We start from the raw sequence: 22,513 nt of genomic DNA, 5'->3' as shown, positions 1-22,513 counted from the left end.
CACAGTATTTTGTCACGCCTCCTGCACTTCCCTGTGACATACCCTGAAGTGCCCGAAACATGATCATTATATAGTATACTCATCCATGTATACAGTTCAGATCCCTCCTTTAACTTTGCTTGGAAAATATTTGGAGCTTTCCCTGAAGAAATAGCTCTTAAAATCCTAAAATGAGCGTCATTGTTATTATGAAGCTCAAAACCGCGATGACTACATGTTGTACCATGTTGAGCCAACGATGGCATCACTCTGTTCCCTTTCATACTTGCGATGGTCTCAAAAAGGAAGTTTTCCCAAAGAGGATGAGAAGCTTCGTGATCTAGAAGCTTCCAGAGCGGCGAGATAGAGGTGGTTTCGCATAGATGAGGTCGAATCCTCCTAATTTGACCTCTTGGTCTCATCCCTATGAGCTACCTCCTTGAGATGTGGGCCTAATCCTATATTTGGAGAAGTCCTAACTCCCTCTCCCAGCCTATAAATTCCTCCTCTCCCATTCCCAAATGGTTGGTCTATGTCCATTTGCACCCCTATGTTGAGCTTGTGCTTAGAGGCTATTCATTAGATGTGGAGAAGGAGTGTTTGGAGAGTTTCTTGGCTTGGACTTGGATTATCACTCAAGGATAGCCTTTCAACATCAAGGCTATGGTTGTAAGCTTCCCTTTATTCTTAAATAATATACAACTGTTGGTTCATCTTCCCAAAATATATATGTTCATGTATGTATTATCTTGGCATTCCTTGATCAACTAAGTAGGTTATTATTGGATTTGCCATTGGTTTTGGCATGATTTTTTGTCTCTTAATCACTTGTGCAGGTTCATAAGCACTGAAAGAAGTAGGAAAAAGTCTGTGACACAAGCAGTTCAAGGATCTCAACAAAGGAAATCAGAATAGCATCAAAGCGAGGTAGGTCATCTCTCTCGTTCTACTTTTCAATTATAATCTAGGAAGATGTCTAGTTGATTGTCACTTCAGTTGATAGACCCACTCATTGGGCTAGAGGGATCATCTCTGTCCGCAAAGAGGATTAACCTTGTCAACAACAAGGATAAGAAGGACAATTGCAGGATCAAAGTTATTAGGCTATCTATCTCTCTCTCTCATACGAATTTGTTGGGCAGTAACATGATCGAAGTGCTCCAGTTGCAGGATACGAGTGTTGGAGTTGTAGGGATCAAAATTTTTCAGTTGCAGGGTCGAAGTTGTGGGAGGTCAAAGTTGTTGAGGTCGAAGTGTTGTTTCTACATAGATCAAAGTTTTTTTGCTATAAGGTCGAAGGTCTATATCGAAGTTGCTGTAAGGAAAGGATGACTTGGTGGTTGGAGGAAGTTTGTGTCTAGGTTGAAGAGTCTTGGATTATCTCATGAAAACTATTGAAGGAAGAGGTTTGACTAGGTTTTCCCCTAGATAGGGATTTTTCCCTAACAGAGTGCCTATATCTTGTGTCTCTTTTTCTGTGATCTTCATACACACACAATTTGGTAATTTCTTGATGAAAGATAATATAACAAAGAATTAAAAGAAGGAAACATATTTCACAAGTATTAAGAAAGAGGAATCAAAACCCTAATTAGCATTGATTTGTCAACATGGGCAAGTCGAAGTGCCAAAAAACTACTGGGACAAAGTTCCAGAAGAAATTGTTGGGTTGAAGTTCTAGAAGAAACTACTGTGTCGAAGTTCCAGAAGAAACTGTTGGGTTGAAGTTCCAAAAGAAACTATTGGTTCAAAGTTGCAGAAGAATCTATTGGGAAGTCGAAATTGCAGAAGAATCTACTGGGAGGTTGAAGTTGCAGCAGAATATGATGGGATAGAAATTACAAAAGTTGATGGGGTCGAAACTTCTAGAAAGAACACTCATCAAGAAAGAAATGTTTGACTTAGTCTTGGAGGGTTCTTGGTCAAGGGTCATAGGTCTTGAAATTCGTTAATTGAAGTTCTATAAGAAGAGAATAATTCTTGTGGGTTTTCCTCTCAGTTGGATATGTTTTGGCCTTGGCTGATCACCTATATATTGTGTCATATTTTCTTTTTGTTATTTATGATTTAGTAGTCGTTTGATGAAGAGAATGCTAATAATAACTAAGAATAAGAAGAAGTTAATCAATCTAAGTAAAATTACATCACCAACAATTATCAAAGTAAGAGAAATCAACTAATCTAGCTGCCCCCTAGATTTCTCAGCATGGTATCAGAGCTAAGGCGACTACATCAAGGAAAGACAAATTAAAGAAGGATACTCAGGAGCCGAAGCACTAGAAGTTCATCTGGGAAATATCAAGATAATTAATCATCAAGAAGGACTAGCCCTCTCATCATGTTGAAGAAAGTAATTAAGCGCATCAAAGAAGACCTCAAAACCCTAGCTCAATCAAAGAAGGGTTGTTCAATTAAAGCATTCTTGGAAAAATTACCCTCTTCGTCACAAAGGAAATAAGACCTCAAGGACCTGACATCCAAAGAAAGACACTACATTTGAAGTACCTTGGCAACGCCACCACATTCTACACTATCATCTTAGGAAGCAAGAAGAGGCGTTTTCATCATCATTAAGGAATCAAGGTGATCTCCATCTCTTTGGTCCAAGAATCAGTTTTCAAGGAAGACATCTTCTATTATCAACATCATCAAGGAATCAGGTTGAAGATATCAACATAAAAGGAGCATATTCACTTGAAGAGTAAGTATCTTTATACATATGTCTGAATCTATTAAAGATGCAATTACAGTCACGTAAGAAAAGAGAGGTAAACATCATATGACTAGAATAATTGATCAAGACATCTCCATAAAGAAGAAGACCATGATAAGGTCTGTAGAGAAAGGAGATCCTTGACATATGAAGCCTTCGAGATGTGTTAATGAATGTGCAGGATGTCGATGTTGCAAGAAAACAAGATGTCATGATGAAATGCCATCACAAAAGGTAACTTTAATTTGATGTTCATTTTTTATTTTGAACACATGGATGGGTTGATACAGGGCTGTCGAAAATGGGGTTGTAGATGTCACCTACAACTAGCACTCGTGAGATTGAATGGAAGATCTTGAACATGACGTGGAAAAGGTAACAACATTAAGAAAAAACCAGATGTGGATTAGAAGATAACTTTCAGATGAAAATAAGGATGACATGACAAATTTGGTTCGTGAAAGTGATGGATGGCCAATGCCCTACTAAAGATAAAGCCTCCATAACGAAGAAGATAAAGTTTATGACATCAAAAGGAGGAGCTCTACTAACAGTTGAAGGTAGCATGATCTACACCAAAGAGCTGCTATGGGAAACAAGTCCTTGATTAAGAGGGAGCTTGGGCAAGTGCTTGGTTAAGAGGGAGCTTGGGTACATTCCTTTTATAGGAATGGGTTGGTCCTCCCTGTTTAAGAGGGAGTGACATATATGATTCTCTGCTTCATGTGTCATGCACTAGACCAAGACTAACAATCGTAAGTTTTAGTGAAGGCCATGAAGAGAGGTAGACATATCATTCTTGTCTTCATATTGTGAAGAAAAAATGGAGGATTGGGTAAACATATGGTATCCAATACTATTTGAGGATGTGGTAGGGAATCCATGATAAGAGTAGTCGAAGAGGACCGATATTATTTGAGGATTGGGAATCCAAGATAGGAATAGTCCTAGAAGGACATACCAAGTGAACACCTGGGTGGGGTATGTGCCTTGAGAGACAATTATGATGGTGTCTATCAGTCGTTAGTCTCACCAGCATTGTGCTATGATATTGTGGAGAGATAGAGTTGTTAGTCAAGGCCTCGCCATGTGACAATGTTGGTTGGTATGTATAGAATTTTAATGTAGATTCAAACTGCTGATGTAATTTACTAAAACAAAAGACTCAAATCTACTCTTCTCATCTACGGAAGCAAATTCACAAACGAGAACACATATAAAAACATGCATCATGATTTAACACACAAACATAGAGATTTATCTGGGGGAAAGAAACTGCTCAAAACCTGTTCCTATTTGTATTTCATTAATCAAATAATATGGATGAATACAATATGGTTTGCTCAAGCTTGAGCACAATCTGCACAAGTATCTTCTCTCCTCTACCTAACTAACTGAATTTTTCCAACACTTGGAAAATTTCAAGCCTTCCTAAGCTCCTATTTCCTTACACTATTTGATGAGGAATTAACCCCTATTAATTAGGGAAATTACTCATTGAGAATTGCGCAATTCCTTTAGGCCTTCCTTTCACTACATGCACCACCTGTAAAACTTGAAAAATTAAACAACTGATGGTACATTGCCCTTGAACTCCAATCTCAAATGGGTAACTTGAATTTCATGCATGGATGAGTTAATTTGGGTTGATTGTTTAGTTCACTTGTTGAACACTAAAGTTGCACCCCACTGCTAGACATCCCACTAGTTCCTCCAACAATTGGAACTAGTTAACTAAACTTAACTCAAAACTAAATTAAATCGTTACAACTAAAATTAACTCAACCTAGGCTCCTAAAATTTAGGAATCACTGTACATAACTCAAGTTAAGTCCTCAACTCAAATTAACTAAGCTAATTGAGTGATAACAAATTAGTTAACTCATTCAAGTTGTTTTGTGATGTGGAATTTTGATTTTCTCCTAATTTAATTCAAGGTAAAATTAAATTAGGAATTTCTTGTTGCATTTTTAACACTCCCTCTTAGCAAGAAAGGGATTGTTAGATACGCCAATATTGCCTCTATGGAACTCGAATTTTCCTCTTGACAAAGCCTTTGTAAAAATATCTACATCATGTTCCTTTGTAGGAATGTATTCTAACAACATGATCTACCTCCGCACATAATCTTGTAGATGGTGATATTGGATGTTGATATGTTTGGATTGATCATGAAAAATTGGATTCTCAAAGAGTTTGATGCAAATCTGATTGTCACATTAAATCATGATAGAATCCATCATCTAACCAAATAACCCAACAAGAATCTTCCTCATCCAGATAGCTTCACACGCTACTTGACTAGAAACCATGTACTTTACTTATGATGAGATAAGTGTAACTGATCTGTGCTCCTGCTATTGTTACACAGTAATTTGTCACTGTCCTCATCTCAGTCCCTCTGTTGTGTCATGTGTCAAATAAACATGTTCATATCTTCCCACCAATGTAAGAAGATTAAGCAAATGCTCTCTGATGCTGCAAATTGACCCTCATTCCCTAAGTTTCTGCCTCGTTGTGAGTAAATCCTTAATATACGCGACGATCCCATGTCATAAACGGTCTCATAGCGATTCCATCGTAGGTGTACATCTGTTTCCCGCAACAGTTGGATTTCTAGACCCGGCGTGAGGTTATGAGCTATATATAGCGCCGATGGGTCTACGTGCATTGCCTCCTAGCGATGTTGTCGCGAAGACTTAGTTTTCAGCTAGCGACGATCCAGATTGGGCAAATTTGTTCCAACAGTCGACCTTCTGGATGTCTCTAGACCTGGTTGTTGGGTTAGTTTGGGTCGCCCTTCCCCTTCTAGAATGGTAGTTCTGTCTTTTGTGCTACCTTCCTTGAGGATGAGCTCTTTCTCCCTCATTTCATGGATACGCCTTCTCCTATAAAAGCACTCACCTTTGCTATGATCTGCTAGCTTTTTTAACTAGTTACTAGTTCTTTTGGTTGGGCGGTGCTGCTAATGCTTTTGAGTATGATAGATAGCTGGTGTGATGATCATGCAGATGGTCTCGTACATCATGTATTAGGGGCATTCGAACCTGGTCTGTCATTGGTGTCTAATGACATGTGTTCCTCCCAGAGCATAGTTCTTCCGTCCCCTAAAGATCTCTTGGGAGTCATGTTCTCATATGGCCAATGAAACAAGGAGTCCCGAGGATAGTTTGTCCCTATGTCAACCTCGTTAAAAAATGAAACAAGGGGTGTGGAGCATAGTTCCTTGTCTTGTGTCAAGCTCATTAAAAAATGAAATAAGGAGTGCCGAGGATAGTTTGTTCCTGTGTCAACCTCATCAAAAAATGAAAACAAGGGTCTTGAGCATAGTTCCTTGTCTTGTGTCAAGCTCGTTAAAAAATGAAACAAGGGGTCTTGAGGAAAGTTCTTGATCTTGTGTCAACCTCGTTAAAAAATGAATCAAATACTATGAGGATCTCGTAAAATCCAAGTCGAGTCTTTCCACGATCTTAAAAGTGAACCTTCATTCCATCCACCTCGTTGACTGCAATGAAGCTTGGGGGGCATGTACCTCGATTCGCGTCATTATGCTGGGGCATGCGAACTTATAACAAGCATAGTTTTTTCGTTTCAAGCTTGTGTAAACATGAAACCGAATCCAAGCAAAGTTATCCATGGTTCAAGCTTGTGTAAAAACGAGCCCATCCCTGATTTACATCTCGTGATTATCGTTTTTGTCTGCTAAATTCTGCTAGATGAGCCTTGGTTGTTTCATTCCATCGCCACCATCTCTTTGGCTGATCATATGCTTTCACTTGGTTTTTTTTCCTTTCCTGAGGGGCCGCAGCGATGAGTGGTTTTATTAGCCAGCCTCTTGACCATTACATGTTTTGAGCAGTTCCACCATTTCTGGAACCAGTTGCTACCCTTTATACCACTCGTTCCTCTAGGACGAGTCACCCTTAGGCTCTTTTCTGACTCGTAAAATATGAAAAGATTGCAGAGTTTTTCCCTTATTGACTTGTTAAACGGAATAAAAAGGCGGTCCACTTTCAGCTCTTTTCCGACCGTATAAACGCGAAAATATGGCCGGGCTTTTGTCATTTCAAGCTCGTTTTTGGTTACGAAACGACGTGTTCGATCGCTTTTTTACTTTTTCGGATCGGGACCACTAATTACGAAAAGTACTCCTTGATCGTAATGGTCAAGCGGTTCTCTCGAGTATTATTTTATACTTTTTCGGGCTCGAGGGACACAAATTTACGAAAAAGGACCCCCCTAGAGTTTTCTTTTCCATGTCTTTTTCAAACTCTCTAAACATAAAAAAGACTCTGAGTTTTGTCGATGTCGGTCTTGTTAAAACCTGACGACATTGGACTCGTCGCCATGACGAGACCCGAGCTTCTCCTCCCTAGCGCTCGTTAAACTATCACTAGGTTGGAGTTGTCTGAAGGTCGAACTTATATTACAAGCATATGCTATCCCCTTCAAGCTTGTTTTCAAAATAATTGGGGTACTTGCCAGCAATGGTGGGGGAAAATTTGGAAGTCATCATTGGTTACCTGCGGCAGCTAGTCACTCTTGAACATCGACAATTTTTCTTCTTGTCGGGTTGGGATATCCACACATCGTCAGTTGGCCTTCCGAGGTTCTGGGTAGCCATTTTGCCTCATTCCATTTGATCCATGTTGTCTCCATCAAGCCTTTGATCCCTTGGTACCAAAATGCTACCACATTCCGGAGTCGTGTCGCCGATATGTTCAAGAGTATAATTCTTCTGCAGTTTACACCCTTACCTCCTCCTCTGATACTCTGCTTCACCATCTACCACTTGTTCCTTATCTCGTGTCATTGATGGGGGAAACATTATGGCCCTCTTGCGACGGATCGTCTCCTATCGACACCAGCTCATTATCCAGGAGATTGATCTAGAGATCCCTTTTGGTACCTTGGAGCTTGAATGCCTCAATGGAAAGTTCTTCGCACTTGACAATAGACTTTCATCATTGGTCTTCGCTTGGGTGATTCCACGGGTGTTCGACTTCAGCTCATTTTTCACACTTAGTGGATTGTACCGGACAATACCTTGAGAGCCATTGGCATTATTGGTGGTTTCTGTCGTGCTTGTTAACAATTTTCATCATTGACCGGTAATCAAGCGACTTTCTATCATGCTCGACTTCAACACATCTGTTTGCATGCTAGAATTTGTACTATGATCGGTTGGGTTTCAAGAACCCGAACTAAGATTACATATGTTCAGTCTACGTGGATCGGTTCATGATTACATATATGACTCTTTGATGGATGGCTGTGACCATACCTGAGTCTTCATGGATGGCTGCGACCATACCTTTATCATTATCATGGTCTTGTCAACTGGATGGTTGCGTCCATACCATAGACCTAGTCTCATATGTCTTTTGGATGGCTATGCCCACGCCTAGACTATATGTATTTCACTATCACAGATGTCAGTTGTACTTGCGCCTATAGGATCTTCGAGGTGGTTTTCTAGTTCAGGCAATTTCGTAAAGCATTTCAGCCCTCCCACTCTCTCGGGCTTCATGCTTTAGGGGGCATCTGTTACACAGTAATTTGTCACTGTCCTCATCTCAGTCCCTCCTCTGTGTCATGTGTCAAATAAACATGTTCATATCTTCCCACCAATGTAAGAATATTAAGCAATTGCTCTCTGATGCTACAAATTGACCCTCATTCCCTAATTTTTTGCCTCGTCGCGAGTAAATCCTTAATATACGTGACGATCCCATGTCATAAACGGTCTCATCATGACTCCGTCGTAGGTGTACATCTGTTTCCCATGACGGTTGGATTTCTAGACCCGACACGAGGTTATGAGCTATATATAGCGCCGATGGGTCTGCGTGCATTGCCTCCTAGCGATGCCATCACGGAGACTTAGTTTTCGGCTAGCGACGATCCAGATTGGGCGAATTTGTTCTAACAGTAGACCTTCTGGATGTCTCTAGACCTGGTTGTTGGGTCAGTTTGGGTCGCCCTTCTCCCTCTGGAATGGTAGTTCTATCTTTTGTGCTACCTTCCTTGAGAATGAGCTCTTTCTTCCTCATTTCATGGAGACTACTTCTCCTATAAAAACACTCGCCTTTGCTATGATCTGCTAGCTTGTTTAACTAGTTACTAGTTCTTTAGGTTGGGCGGTGCTGCTAATGCTTTTGAGTTTGATAGATATCTGGTGCGAGTGTGACAAGTGTGGGATTGCTTATAGTTTGTAAGAGGTTGTGGAGTGCCCTTAACTTTGTATTAAAGCTTATGAGTGAGAGAGAGATATTGTATGTTGGGAGACCCATCTTAGAAGAGTGAATGCTTGGAGAAACATACTGGCTGGATCCTCCGAGAAGGCTTACGATGTCAAGACTTGGTTGTAAGCTTTGCTCTTGATTTATTATTAATACAATCAATGATGATTTCCTATGTCTTGTATGTAATTTACTTGATAGCTCATGATTTCTTGACTTTATGAGTAAATAGATCATTGTTGTTTCCTGGTTACGTGCTTTGTCGTTGTCTTGTGTTGTTTCAGGTTAATTGCTCATTAAGGAGAAGGAAATGGAAGCTGGAGCAGCGCAACGGAACTTCATCAACCACCGGTTTGAGGTAGGCCTCCAACGATGACTGTTTAAGGGAATCAATTGTTATTTTGTCTTTGCTGTGACTAGACCCACTCTAGGGATAGAGGGGTTGCCTCTGTCCGCAGAGGGAACACTTTTCTGCATCACATCTATACCAAGAAATTGCTCCTGACCCAACACTGGAAATTCCTCCTAAATTTCTCTTCTGATATGATGGACTCCCTGCCCAATCTGCATCTGTGAAGCCTTGAAACTTCACTCCCTCTGTTTGTATGTACCAAAGACCAAACTGAGTAGTGTCTCTGAGGTATCTCAACACATGTTTTGTCGCCTTCCAATACAATTTCGTTGGCTTAACCATTGCTTGACTAAGCTGGTTAACTGCATAACACATGTATGTTCATGTTTTCACCAAATACATAAGTGAACCCACAAGTTGCCTATAAATAGTATCCTCCACTTCGTCACCTGAAGTGGCATCCTCCTTCCTCCAACTGCCTGCTAGAGGAGTGTCCATGGGTTTTCTACTCTCCATGTGAAACTTCTTCAGCATCTCATTGGCATACTTTCCCTAAGATACAAATAGTTCCCCATCTCCTTTCCATACTTCCAAACTAAGGAAATAATGCACGAGTCCCATCTCCTTTATCTCAAATTATCTTGCAAGATCCTCTTTGCAATATTTGATCAACTTCGCATCACCAGCTAAAATAAAATCATTGACATATAATACAATAATCACCAATTTACCTTCAACAACAATATGGTAAAGGTTTTCATCTACTTCACTTTTTGTGAAGCCCAACCTGGTGAAATAAATTTTGATCCTGGTGTACCAAGCACGAGGTGTTTATTTCAATGGACACCTCTTCCTCTATCACTCCATTGAGGAATGTTGTCTTCACATCCATCTAATGGATCTTCCATCACATCTGCACTACAAGTGCTAGAATTTATTTGATACAAGAGTACCTTGCTACTAGAGAAAAGGTCTCTTTATAGTCAATTCCCTCCACCTAAGAGAACCCTTTGGACACAAATCTGGCCTTTTAATTCTCGATGCTTTTGTCTGCTGCTTGCTTCACCTTGTAGATCCATCTCAAACCCACCATTGAATTATCCTATGGTCTTGGGACCATTTCCAAAACACTGTTTCTGACTATAGAATCATATTCTTCTACCATGGCATCAACCATGATTCCTCTACAATGATTGCTACAATGATTCCTTGAATGAGGATGGTTCTGTCTCTACCAGCTCACTCATTAGAGCCATCTAGCCTATGTACAGATCTGGTGACCTCCTCTACTTGCGTTGTGATGTGGGTGCTCCCACATTCTCTCTATCATCATGCAATAATTTTTTAGCTTCCCTAATTCACTTCCTTCCTTCTTTGGATGTCTCTACTTTAGAGGGTATCTCCACTCTCTGCTCCTCTACTTGTGGCTGCTCCACAACATCCTAAGGTTCTTCCCTTGGATTCAAAATATCCTCATCTGAATGCAAATGAAGCTCCCTCTTATGAGAACACCTCATTATCTTATCCTCATAAAACTTCACATCTCTACTAAGAACTGTCATCCTGAGAGATGCAAGGTACACTCAATAGTTGTCAGGTGTATCGGTGTACCCCAAAAATATGCCCAACTTTGCTGTCAGCTCTATATTTTTTCCTTGATTCCTTGGAAAAATGATAGTAAATTGATGAATCAAATATCCTGAAGTGTGACACATCTGGTTTCTTCCCTTAAAAAATTTATTCTGGTGTACTCATCCCAAGAATCCGATGAGGAATCCTATTATGCACATATACCGTTGTGTTGCATGCTTCAACCCACAAATTCATAGGTAGGACTTGATCATGCAACATCACTCGTGCAACTCCCACAATACTTCTGCTTTTCCTCTCAACCACCCCATTTTGTCGTGGGTTGTGGGTGCTGTTAACTCCCGTCGAATGCCTTCCTTTACACATAAATTTTTAAACTCATTCGACACATACTCACCACCATTATCACTCCTGACGGCCTTCACTTTCCTACCAGTTTCTTTCTCAACAAGTGATTTAAATTCAACGAAATTGGAGAATGTTTGGTCTTTCTTCTACATGAAGAAAATCAAACACTTTGTGAGAAATCATCTACAAATATAACATAATACACGTGCTTGGGCATGGAGGATGTCGAGAAGGGTCCACAAACAAGGATTTCATGCACCCTGTTATCCCAATCACTGAAGGTGGATTTTGTGTACTTCCCCAAGGTACACCCTTTGCATGTATTCTGATACTCTAGTGCTCCGTTGGGGAGTCCTGTGTTGATATGCTGCATGATATTCAAAGCTCCATGGTGAAAATGGCCAAGTGTTCTATGCCATAATTGACTACATCTCAGATTTGCACCTTCTCTACCTTTGTGTTTAAAGCAACACAATCTTCCACATTCAGTTTGTATATGTTCTTCACCTAAACCCCGATATTCTTCACTTGTCCCATGGAGATGTGCCTCAGGAATGACTTTCTTTTTATGAATATCACATCGTAGCCACAGTCTTCCAACACTGAGATAGAAACAAAATTATTCTTTAGACTTGGAACAAACATCGCATCCTTGAGCCTAAGAGGGGAGCCAAACTCCATTCTAAAAGTAATTGTACCAATACCAACGCACTATACCTCCCATCATCTCCCATCTCGATGTGGATATGGAGGTCTTTCTCCTCCAACTCACTAAAAAATTCTCGATTTCCTGTCATATGAAATGAGGCACCACTATCCAGATACCACACACTACCCATCATTGTGCTTTCCATGCATGCAATGCGGGTAAAATCAATCTCGAATTGTGAAGCTAGAACTTCAACTGCCACTCTTCCTTAGGAATTCTTGCTCGCCTTCTTGTGTGGACACTTCATGGCATAGTGTCCCAGTTCATGACAATGAAAGCTCTTGATTTTGGACAAGTCTTTCTTCTTCCCCCCTTGATTGGAATATCCTTTGGGGATTTCTTCCCTTTCTCTTTCTTTTCCTTTCCAGCCAAGGCATAGTTTTCTTCTTCCTCACCCTTCGATGAGTTCCCGTCTCTGGTGTTCTGCTTGAACTCCTCCTGTACCAAGTCGGACCATAATCTTTCCCAGTCTGGTTGTTTCTCCCTCCCATTTACCAAATACGGGTAGCTGTGCCAACCCTTGGTAAGGCCTAGAAGTTCTAGGCTTACGAGATAATATTCTACGACAATAACACCAACACTCCCAAGTTCATCACGACATTGTGTGAACCTGCTCAGGTATTGTTGTCGCGCGGAATGAGTCGATCTTGCGGACAAGATAGACCTTCCTAGAATCTAAAGAAGACCTAACGACAAGCAAACCAACCAGACACTATCTTTCTCTAAATATGCTTCAATAAACAATAACAAACAAAGGTTTTTAGGGCCTACCTTTGGTCCAACGCAAGCTTGTGGATGCCCTCGCTCTTTTGATCCAAATGAGCTCCTCTTCGCGAATCTGCAAACACAAACAAGGCAAACAAATTAAATAGCACCTGAAAAACCAATTGCATAAAACATATTCAACATGAAAGTCAAGGAGTCCATGAAACAAATAACATAAGATACTTATTGAGAAAAATGAGTTTGATTGTATTAATTCAAAAGAAGAAGAACTTTACAACCTTTGCCTTGACGCTGTACAAGCTCCTCCCAGGGTCCAACAAGATGTCTCCTCTACTTTGACAAGTTTCACTCACTCTTCAATGGAACCAAGAGGTATGTGATCTTTCCTCTCAAGCTCAACCAAAGAGTCTTAATTTCACCAGCATTTACCCTCAAAATGTTCGGCTTCCAACCTCCCTAGTCCTCACCCCAATGCCTGTATTTATAGTGCAATGGAGGGAAGTTACTAGGTCCTCCTTCAAAGGGATAAAGCCCTCCTTCAAAGGGATAGCTCCTTTAGTCAAGGGATTAGTTCCTTCTCTTTTGGGATGCATGAACCACCTCAGAGCGAACAATCCACGTCAAAATTCCTTCTAGAAAACTCTAGAATTAACCCAAAGTGAGTTTTTTAAGATAAAAATTGTGCCTTTTTACTTTCACAGGGGTCCGCACCTGCACCGTTAGGAACAGAGCGGGTAGGTATGCAGCTTTTGTACACAGAAGGTGTGGGACCGCAGGTGACCACGAGAGAAAGTGCGGAACCAGAGTTACATTGATTTTTAATGTCTTTCTCCCACTTCCAAAGCTTGATTTGAAGAGCTGAGGTCCTAGACTTGCTTAGGAGGACAGTACAAGTGATGATAGACCCATACTGACTGCAAATAATCATGGTGACGATATTTTTGTGTAACAGATTGCCCCCTAAAGTGCGAAGTCTGTAGTAGATGAGGATTTCATTTATCATATAGGAAGAGTGAAGTACTTTATCATTTCGAGGATTATCTTGTGGAGAGCCCGGTCGGAACCTGTAAAAACATTCAATGCAAGATATATATATGAGATCATATCATCGCTGAGGTAGGCATTCCCATACTTAGATCAAAACTAACTAGAAACCTATCTACTGCTCTGATATAGGAATGATCTTGTAAAACATCATAAGTATAGACTCGTGTGAACACAGTATGGACGCAACCATCTTTTATGAATAGTCCACAACATAATGAATACAAAATTCCTCGCAGCCTAGATGGTGGAAACTAGATCCAGGGTCTTCATTTCTACTTCCCGAAATAGTACGATTCTATCCATGCGAATAAATGTGTTGATGTCGAACATCGTAGAAACCACTTGATTACCAGTCAATGATGTAAACTGTTAACAAGTGTGAGAGAAACCACCAGTGATGTCAATGGCTCTCAAAGTACCCAGTACAATCCATGAGATGTGAGTAAATGTGTTGATGTCGAACATATCACGGAATCCTTCGATCAAAAGTCAATGATGTAAACTGTCGTCAAAGGCGAGAAACCTGCCATTGAGGCATGTAGATCTCAAGGTACTGACGATTTCTAGATCATCTTTCTAGATAATGAGCTGATGTCGATAGAAAGCAATCCGTCGTAGGCAAGCCCACAACATGAAATCATAGATCAAGTTGAAGGAATTTAGTTGCAAGGATTGACTCAGGGATGGTCAAGATGGATGACAGATATTTTGCAGATGAATGGCTTATTGGCAGTGACCTCTTGAACACATAACGACATGACAGATGGCTTGGTGACAATTGACCCAAAGTTAATACCCAGAAACCGGCTGAAGACTTTCAATGTGGTTTGATCAATTGTTAGGCAAAGGATTTCCCAACCCAGGTGAATAAAAGTGTCATGTTCAAGAGAGGTTACAAAGTATGGCAAACAGACTCATTTTCCTCTCTTTTCCCCCACCATTTCTGGCAAGTACCTCTTTATTTTTGACAAGCTTGAGGAGGATAACATTTTCTTGATTATAAGCTCATCCTTCGGATGAGTCCAACTTAGTTTAAATTCGAACCCTAAGAAGGAGTGGTTCGTTCCTGTTTGTAATTGAACAGGTCCTTTACTGTGAAATTTTAACGAGTCCAGTATAGGAGAAACTCGGCGTTTTTCATTTTTAGAGAGTCTGAAAAAAAACTTAAGAAGACTCCAAGATTGACCTTTTTCGTAAATTTGTGTCTCCCAAGCCCGAAAAAGTATAAAATAATACTTGAGAGAACCGCTTGATCTTTTACGACCAAGGAGTACTTTTCGTTATTAGTGTCACTGACCCGAAAAAGTAAAAAAGCGATCAACGACACGTCGTTTTATAACCAATATCGAATTTGAAACGACAAAAATCCGGCAATCTTTTCATGGTTTTTTATGGTCGGAAAAGAGCTGTAAGTAGACCGTCTTTTAATTCCGTTTTAACGAGTGTAAAAGAAACGCTCGGCAATCTTTTCATGTTTTAGGAGTCAGAAAAGGGCTTAAAGATGACTCTACTTGTTTTTTCGTTGAAAATGATAGATTTCGCCTGAATAATCCTTTATTCTACACAAAGACACAAACATTACTCATACCTGTTTGAAATGGATAAAATAGTTGCAAAATACCTTTTCAAAGTGAAACATAAACAAATTTGCGATTTATTTACTCAAAAAACTTATAAAAAGGGCCTTTGTCAATTCATTTTTACCGTTCGAGTTTGGGTGAGAAAATAGTGCTTTTGCTTAGAAAAATTCCCGTGAAGATTGTGGAAAATCCAACCGTCGGAATCGAGCGCCGTCTTCTCCAGGTAATCCACATCATCCTACTCTTCATTTTCAACCATTTATTTTTTTGATTTAGCCCCTCATTTTATTTTTTGGGAGGGTTTTTAGGCGCAAAACCCGCGCGCGGGGGTCCGCAGGTTTACCATTGCGGACCCGCGGACCCCGACTTTTTCTCCATTGGGAAAAAGCTCGGGGTCCGCACCTTCCGTGTAGACAAAGTGCGGACCCACGCACTGTGTCTAACATGGAGGGTGCGTACCCTGCAGCAAGGGTTTTGAACCTAAAATTTTTCAAAAATGGACCAATCAAAATGTTTTCTAGCAATCTAATTAATCTTTATATTTGATGCAGAGAATATATCTTGCTAGATTGGCGTGAACGGGAGCATGAGGACGTGGATACCGCCGCATGGAATCAACAGCCTTCACTTGATGCTTTGAGGGCATGCAGACTGTACAAATTCTGGACCATTCCTGGCATGAGGGCTCAGGTAGATTTCTTACAGTGGCTAGTTGATAGATGGAGCGTACAAGACCAGTGCTTTTTCATTGGCGGGCACCGGCTCAAAATCGAGCCGAAGGACATTTATTTCTTGACTGGTTTGCCTAAGAGAGGCTAGGACTTGACTCTATTCGGGACTAGGCCAGGTGGCCAGTCTGTCGATAGCCTCCGGCTAGAGTACTGCAACAGCCAGGCTAAAGACAAAGGGATAGACATAAAGACCATATCCCGTCCTGAGCTCATGGTGATTACGTTTACTGTCACCAGACTTTGCAGAGGTGCCGCATTACATGTTGCCACCGGATCCCAGATGCGTATGGCAGTTGATTGCTTTCAAGGCACCATCTTCAACTGGTGCAATGCTGTGCTGGCCAATGTGAAAGGCCAACTAACCAGGGCCAAGAGAGGACGACTAAAGACCTTTGCTTATGGGGCTTTGGTCATGACTTTTGGCCTAGAGAGGGTTCCTATGCTGATCCCACAACACCTTACAGTTGGAGTTGGGCTTCCTCGAGAGCCCAAACTGATGCGACGGGTCGCAGTCATGGCCCGTCACCTGGACGAGAGGATAGAGGTTGCTCGGTTCAAACATGAGTATTTCCAATGGTTGGAAAACCAGGTCTTTTCCATTCAGGATTTCCCTTACGCTGGGATAGATTTCCGTGGTGACCCAGACATGGCTCTTCCACCAGGAGAGCAGTGGGACGAGTCAGGTAAAATCCTTTTCAACTTTTCCTAAATTTTTTATTTTTTATTTTTTATCGTCTCAGAACTGATAGTAAAAATTTCAAATGTAGATGTGGGTCCACAACGACCAGCCGCTCTCCGGCCTTTCGAGAGGAGGCAACCAGTTGCACCCGCGCCAGCCCCACAGGACGAATCAGCAGAGGTTTTGGCCGAGTTGGAGAGTCATCTTGAGCGCTTGACAAGACATATTCCTGAGACCACTATCGACGACATTCCTCGTCGACTTCAGCGCTATGTGATTGGAGTCCCGGGACCTTTTAGGAGGTTCCTTTGCAAGGTGGCTCGGGCAGTGGTTTCTTATAGAGATCATCACCAGTGATAGGATGATCGCCTTTTGTGGGCACATGTGACATTTTGTTTTTTGTACTTATCATTTTTGCCGATCATAAGGTGTTTTTCAACCTATGATCGAAGACGATGTATTTTTTGACACACTCCTATATATATATATCACTATTACTGGCTTATCTTGTAAATCATATTATGGAATGGTTTTAAATTTACATGTATGATTATTGCAAATTTATATTTAACATTCGAGAAGCAATTGCATCTACTAATGTATTTGAAGACCTTGGAATATGCTGATATTCAATGTAATCAAACTCACGTTCCAAGAGACGCACTCTCAAAAATAATCTTAATAACACTGGATTTCTAATGGCATACACTCTATAAAGCTGTAATACAACGAGTTCAGAATCCAACCTCACTATCAAACTCCGAATCCCAAATGAAATAGATTCAGATAATAACTCAATCACTGCACTATAATCCGCAATGTTGTTTGTTGTTTGACCGAGACTTACCCCATGCATAGAAACTAACTCGTCAGAGGGCGAATAGATAACCCAAGCTGCGGAAGAGATGTTCCGTGTATTACGACAAGCACCATCAGCAAATCCAATGTATGTTTGGAGAGGCATCGACATCTGCAATATCAAGAGTAAAACCAAGATAAGTAGGAATAATGACGAAAAAAACACTCTCTAAGCTAAGCACACTTTTGTTTTTAAACTAAAACACACCAGCTAGAAAGAAAAAACTATCCTAACTAAAAATCTCCATACCCCATTCTTTTAAGCATAATACCTCTTCAAGTAAAGGCCATTTCTGGGTTTACCCAAAGAGTCCCCATCAAAGTCTACCAACTCATAGGCCCCTTTTGCTAGCTTTCGCTTAACAATATAGGGACCATGCCACATAGGAACGAATTTCCCAACGCCTAATTTATCATTAGCTTGATCATACAATAACACTAGGTCTCCTTCCGAAAAATTTCGAGGGGTCACATTCTGATCATACTGAGCTTTCATACGTTTTGCGTGAGTCTCGATTGCCAATGCAACATCACGTCGATTCTCATCTAATTGAGCTAAGTATAACAAACGCTTTTCCTCTTCGGAAGTAGCTGAAAGTAACTCGATGGCCATTTGCAGTGACGGGATTTCGCACTCAATGGGTAACACAGCTTCCAAACCATAGACTAGTTGGAAAGGAGTGAACCCTGTTGATGTTTTTACTGAAGTTCGGTACGCCCAAAGCGCTGAAAATAGCATGTTGTGCCAATTCGACCGATGAATCCCAATGATTTGTCGAATCATGATAACTAAAACTTTGTTGATGGATTCAACCATACCATTTGCTTGTGGATAATAAGGGGTTGAACTATCGTGACGTAAACCAAGCTGGCCTGTAAGTTCGGTCATCATAACGTTTCGAAAATGAAGCACATGATCAGTGATTATCGCTTGTGGGACACCAAACCTAGCAATTATATGATTGAACATGAAAATTGCAGTTGTCTTGCCGTCTGCCTCGAATGTAGGCATCGCCTCGGCCCACTTAGTAAAATAATCTACCGCAGGGATGATATACGCATGCCCCTCGGCCAAGTGAGGGTTACATGTAATAAAATCGATACCCCATTTTGCAAAAGGACCAACGACAATTATAGGGTGGAGAGGAGCAGGTGGAGCACGCATATTACGATAAAAAATATGGCAGTTGTGGCATTTTCGGACCGCCGTAATACAATCTTTAAACAAGGATGGCCAGAAATAGCCAGCGCGCAATATCTTTTGGGCTGTGGCATACCCAGACATATGACCGCCACATGCTCCAAAGTGACAGTCATTTAGAACTCTCTTAGCCTCTTCATGAGTTAAGCAACGTCGAAAAATAGAGTCCGCCCCATGGCGATAAACAGTATCTCGAATAATTTTGAATTGTTGGGACTGGAAGCGAATTTTCCGACGTTCCGACCTTGAAATTTCTGGCCGAAAGGATTGGGTCTGGAGATAGACGATGATATCCCCATACCACGGATCTAAAGTGCTGATTAGAAACAAAGATTCGTCCGCAATGGGCTCCTCTGCCACAGTTTTTGTGCCAGCACGCGGGAAGTCACACATTAACGCTGCAAAAACTAAAGATTTCTTAGACTTAGATTTCTCAAACTCAAAGTCTAACTCTTGCAGGATAACGATCCATTTAGAGTACTTGCCCCCTAGCAATTGTTTGGTCAAAATGTAGATCATAGGGCTGCAATCTGAAATGACCGTAGTTTTACGTAGTAAAATGTAGTGACGAAAACGTTGGACAACTTGAATGACTGCCAATGCCAATTTCTCCACATGTGAGTATTTTAGCTCAGTTGGATTTAACGTGCGACTAAGGTAATATATCACATGTTCCGTTTCGAATTCATCTTCCTGAACTAAGACCATTCCAATGGTGGAATGGGAGGCGGCGAGATACAAAAAGTAATCCTGGTTGTAGTTGGGAGGATGCAACAACGGTGCATGGGTTAACGCGTGTTTAAGTGCATCAAATCATTTCTGAGCTAGCTCATCCTAAGAAAATTGAGTATTTTGTTTCAACAACCGTGTAAAACCCTTTGTAACCTCGGCGTAGTTAGGAATGAATCGTCGTAAAAAGTTTGCTTTCCCCTACAAAATTTGGAGTTGGCGAAGACTCGAAGGAGGAGGCAAATTGATAATAGCTTCGACCTTCGAGGGATCAACGCGAATGCCGGCTTTCGAAACTACAAATCCCAGCAATCGACCCGTTTCTATACAGAAGACACATTTTTGTGGGTTCAACCGAATACGATAATGCCTACACCTCATAAAGATTGCTCGTAAGTGGACGAGGTGATCAACTCGATGTAGTGAATGAGCAGGCAAGTCATCGAGATAGGGTTGCACAATGTGCTTGATGTCATGAAACGCATAAGACATCGCCTTCTGAAAAGTTGCTCCGGCATTCTTAAGCCCAAAAGGTAATTTGCAATAAGCAAATGTCCCCCATGGACAAATAAAAGCCGTTTTTGGTTGATCAACAGGTAGAATGTTGATTTGATTGTATCCGGAAAAACCGTCCATAAAGGAGAATATTTCGTTGCCGGCACAATCATCAATGATTTGATCGATATAGGGAGTTGGGTAATTTTCCTTTGGACAGGCTCGATTAATGTCCCTATAATCGATGCATATTCTTATTGTACCCTATTTTTTGTTAACTGGAACAATATTCGATACCCAATCCGTTAGCGGGATCGGATAAATGAAACCTGCTTTCAACAGTTTTTCAACTTCTGCTTTAATTGCAACAACTTTTCGTGGGTGAATCTGACGCAAACGTTGCCGGACGGGTTTAGCGTCCGGGTAAGTCTTGATCTCATGAACAACAATTGTGGGATCAATTCCTGGCATTTCCTCATAGGACCAGGCAAACACGTCGCGGAATTCTTGAAATAGGGCCTTATATAATTGAATTTCGTCATCTATACACGAGGCACCTATATGAATGTTCTCAACAATTCCGAGCTTAACCGAAATGTCAATGGGAATAGTTCGAGAGATGTTTCCCAAATTTAACTCTGAATCGAGATGTTTCATTGGATTCTGAGGTTCCTTGACATATTCGGTCGTAAAGATTGATGAGAAATTATTTTCAAAACGATCATCCTCAGGTAAAAACGAAGATCTGTGATGGAGATCTTCCCATGGTAAATCATCTACACATAGGATTTCGCGAATTTGCTCATCAGAGTGAACAAGTTCAGAAAACGTAGTTAAATCCGAGGTTGATGTGAAAAGTGATTCCTCACTGACCACATTCATTAAGTTTTTTTTGGTCGAACACGGGTCGGCAAAAGACTGCACAGCTTCATATGGACTCAAAGGCATGGAATTACCAAATAAGTCTATTTCAGATTCAGAAGGAACGATCCAAGGATCGTCATAAAAAATAGTGTCTGATGTAATCATATGAATAGTACCAAATGAAGATGATGCGTTGATTGGAGGAAAAGGAAAAGTTCCCAGTAAACCGACATCTTTAACTAATCCTACTCCAACATCCTTATATGGGATAGTCGTTTTACCGACGTGCTGAATACTCTCCGAAGAGGCTGGGTCGGATGAAAAGTAAGCCAGTTGGTCTATCGTTACGATCTTTCCATTATGAAATGACCGCTGTCATTGCGTAAGACCAACTTCGACCTAAGAGAAGGTTGTAGTCTAGAGGTGCATCAACCACTTCCACATCTAGACTAACGGTTTTTCCTTCAACCCCTATAGGCAAATCCTGTAGAATGCCAAAAGGATGAAACCCACGACCATCAAAGGCCTTAAGAATTGTCGGGGATTGATTTAGTGAAGGAGAACCAAGCGATCTCCAACACTGTATCGACATAATACATGTTGAGGCTCCCTCATCAATTACAGTCCGATGAATAGGCCTGTTTTTTACTATCACTGGAATCTGGAAAGCCATTTGATGAGGCAAACGCGGTGTACTATTTTCTAGATCAAAGATTATTAGGTTCGGTTCCTGAACATCAACAGCTCCTATAGTCGACAAAAGTAATTTACGTTGTGCTGGGCATGATTGCAGCACTTCCAAAGCCGACATTGCTGAGGGTGAAACAGCTAAATCCTCAACAATGTTATAATTCTGAGCCGCTCTCGCATGTGGATTGAAAGCTGACCTTCGAAGTACACCCTTGGTGGGCGGTTTGATTACTAAGTCTAGATTAGGTTTCTCGATCTGTAGTGGATCGGAACCGGGAGCTGAGGTTGATGGATTAGAATGAGAAGATTCTGCTTCTTTGCCATCAGCAGGACTTTTACTGCCATAATCTTGTGATCGAGTCGCAATCCTTACATGGGACATCATCAATATGGGTTCTTCATGGGCACCAGAGGAAGAACCTATCATCTTGTTATCTTGATTTGGAAATGGATCCTTCAAAACAGCAGGAGTTTGGGAACCTTTGACGATTTTCGCAACCTCTGCTCGATGAGGGCAGTCTCTTGTGAAATGTTCTTCATCACAAATGAGACACAGATAATGAGGTTTGCGCTTTTCATCATTGGATTCCGCCTTTTCAGGTTTCTCCTTTGAACTTTTGTCCGTTTTATTCTTCTTTCCTTTCTTCTTCCCACCGATTTTGATTTAGCTGTAGATGATTCCACAACGTGAATATCGACAGAAACCTCTGCAGAAGAATCTCCTGTCGGGGAATCAGGAAAGGTTATGATAGGAGAAGAATTCTTGGAAGACTTCTTCTTACTTTTAGTGTTAACTGTACCAATCATACCGTCAGCGGCATGAGATCCCGAAGGAGCTACAGTGATTTGATTTGACTTGGGAAGATCGGGGATCTTTTCGTGTAACGTACCTGACTGAGTATAGACCAAGTCAAGGTACTATGCTTGAGCAATCACTTGCTCCTCAGTAACAACTCTGGCTTTAGCAACATCTTCAGTGA

This window comes from Pinus tabuliformis, chromosome 5_2 (assembly GCF_031772625.1).
Source record: "Pinus tabuliformis cultivar Carrire ecotype Pingquan chromosome 5_2, CPIR1, whole genome shotgun sequence".
Lineage (NCBI taxonomy): Eukaryota > Viridiplantae > Streptophyta > Pinopsida > Pinales > Pinaceae > Pinus > Pinus tabuliformis.
Note: the sequence above shows the minus strand (reverse complement) of the source record.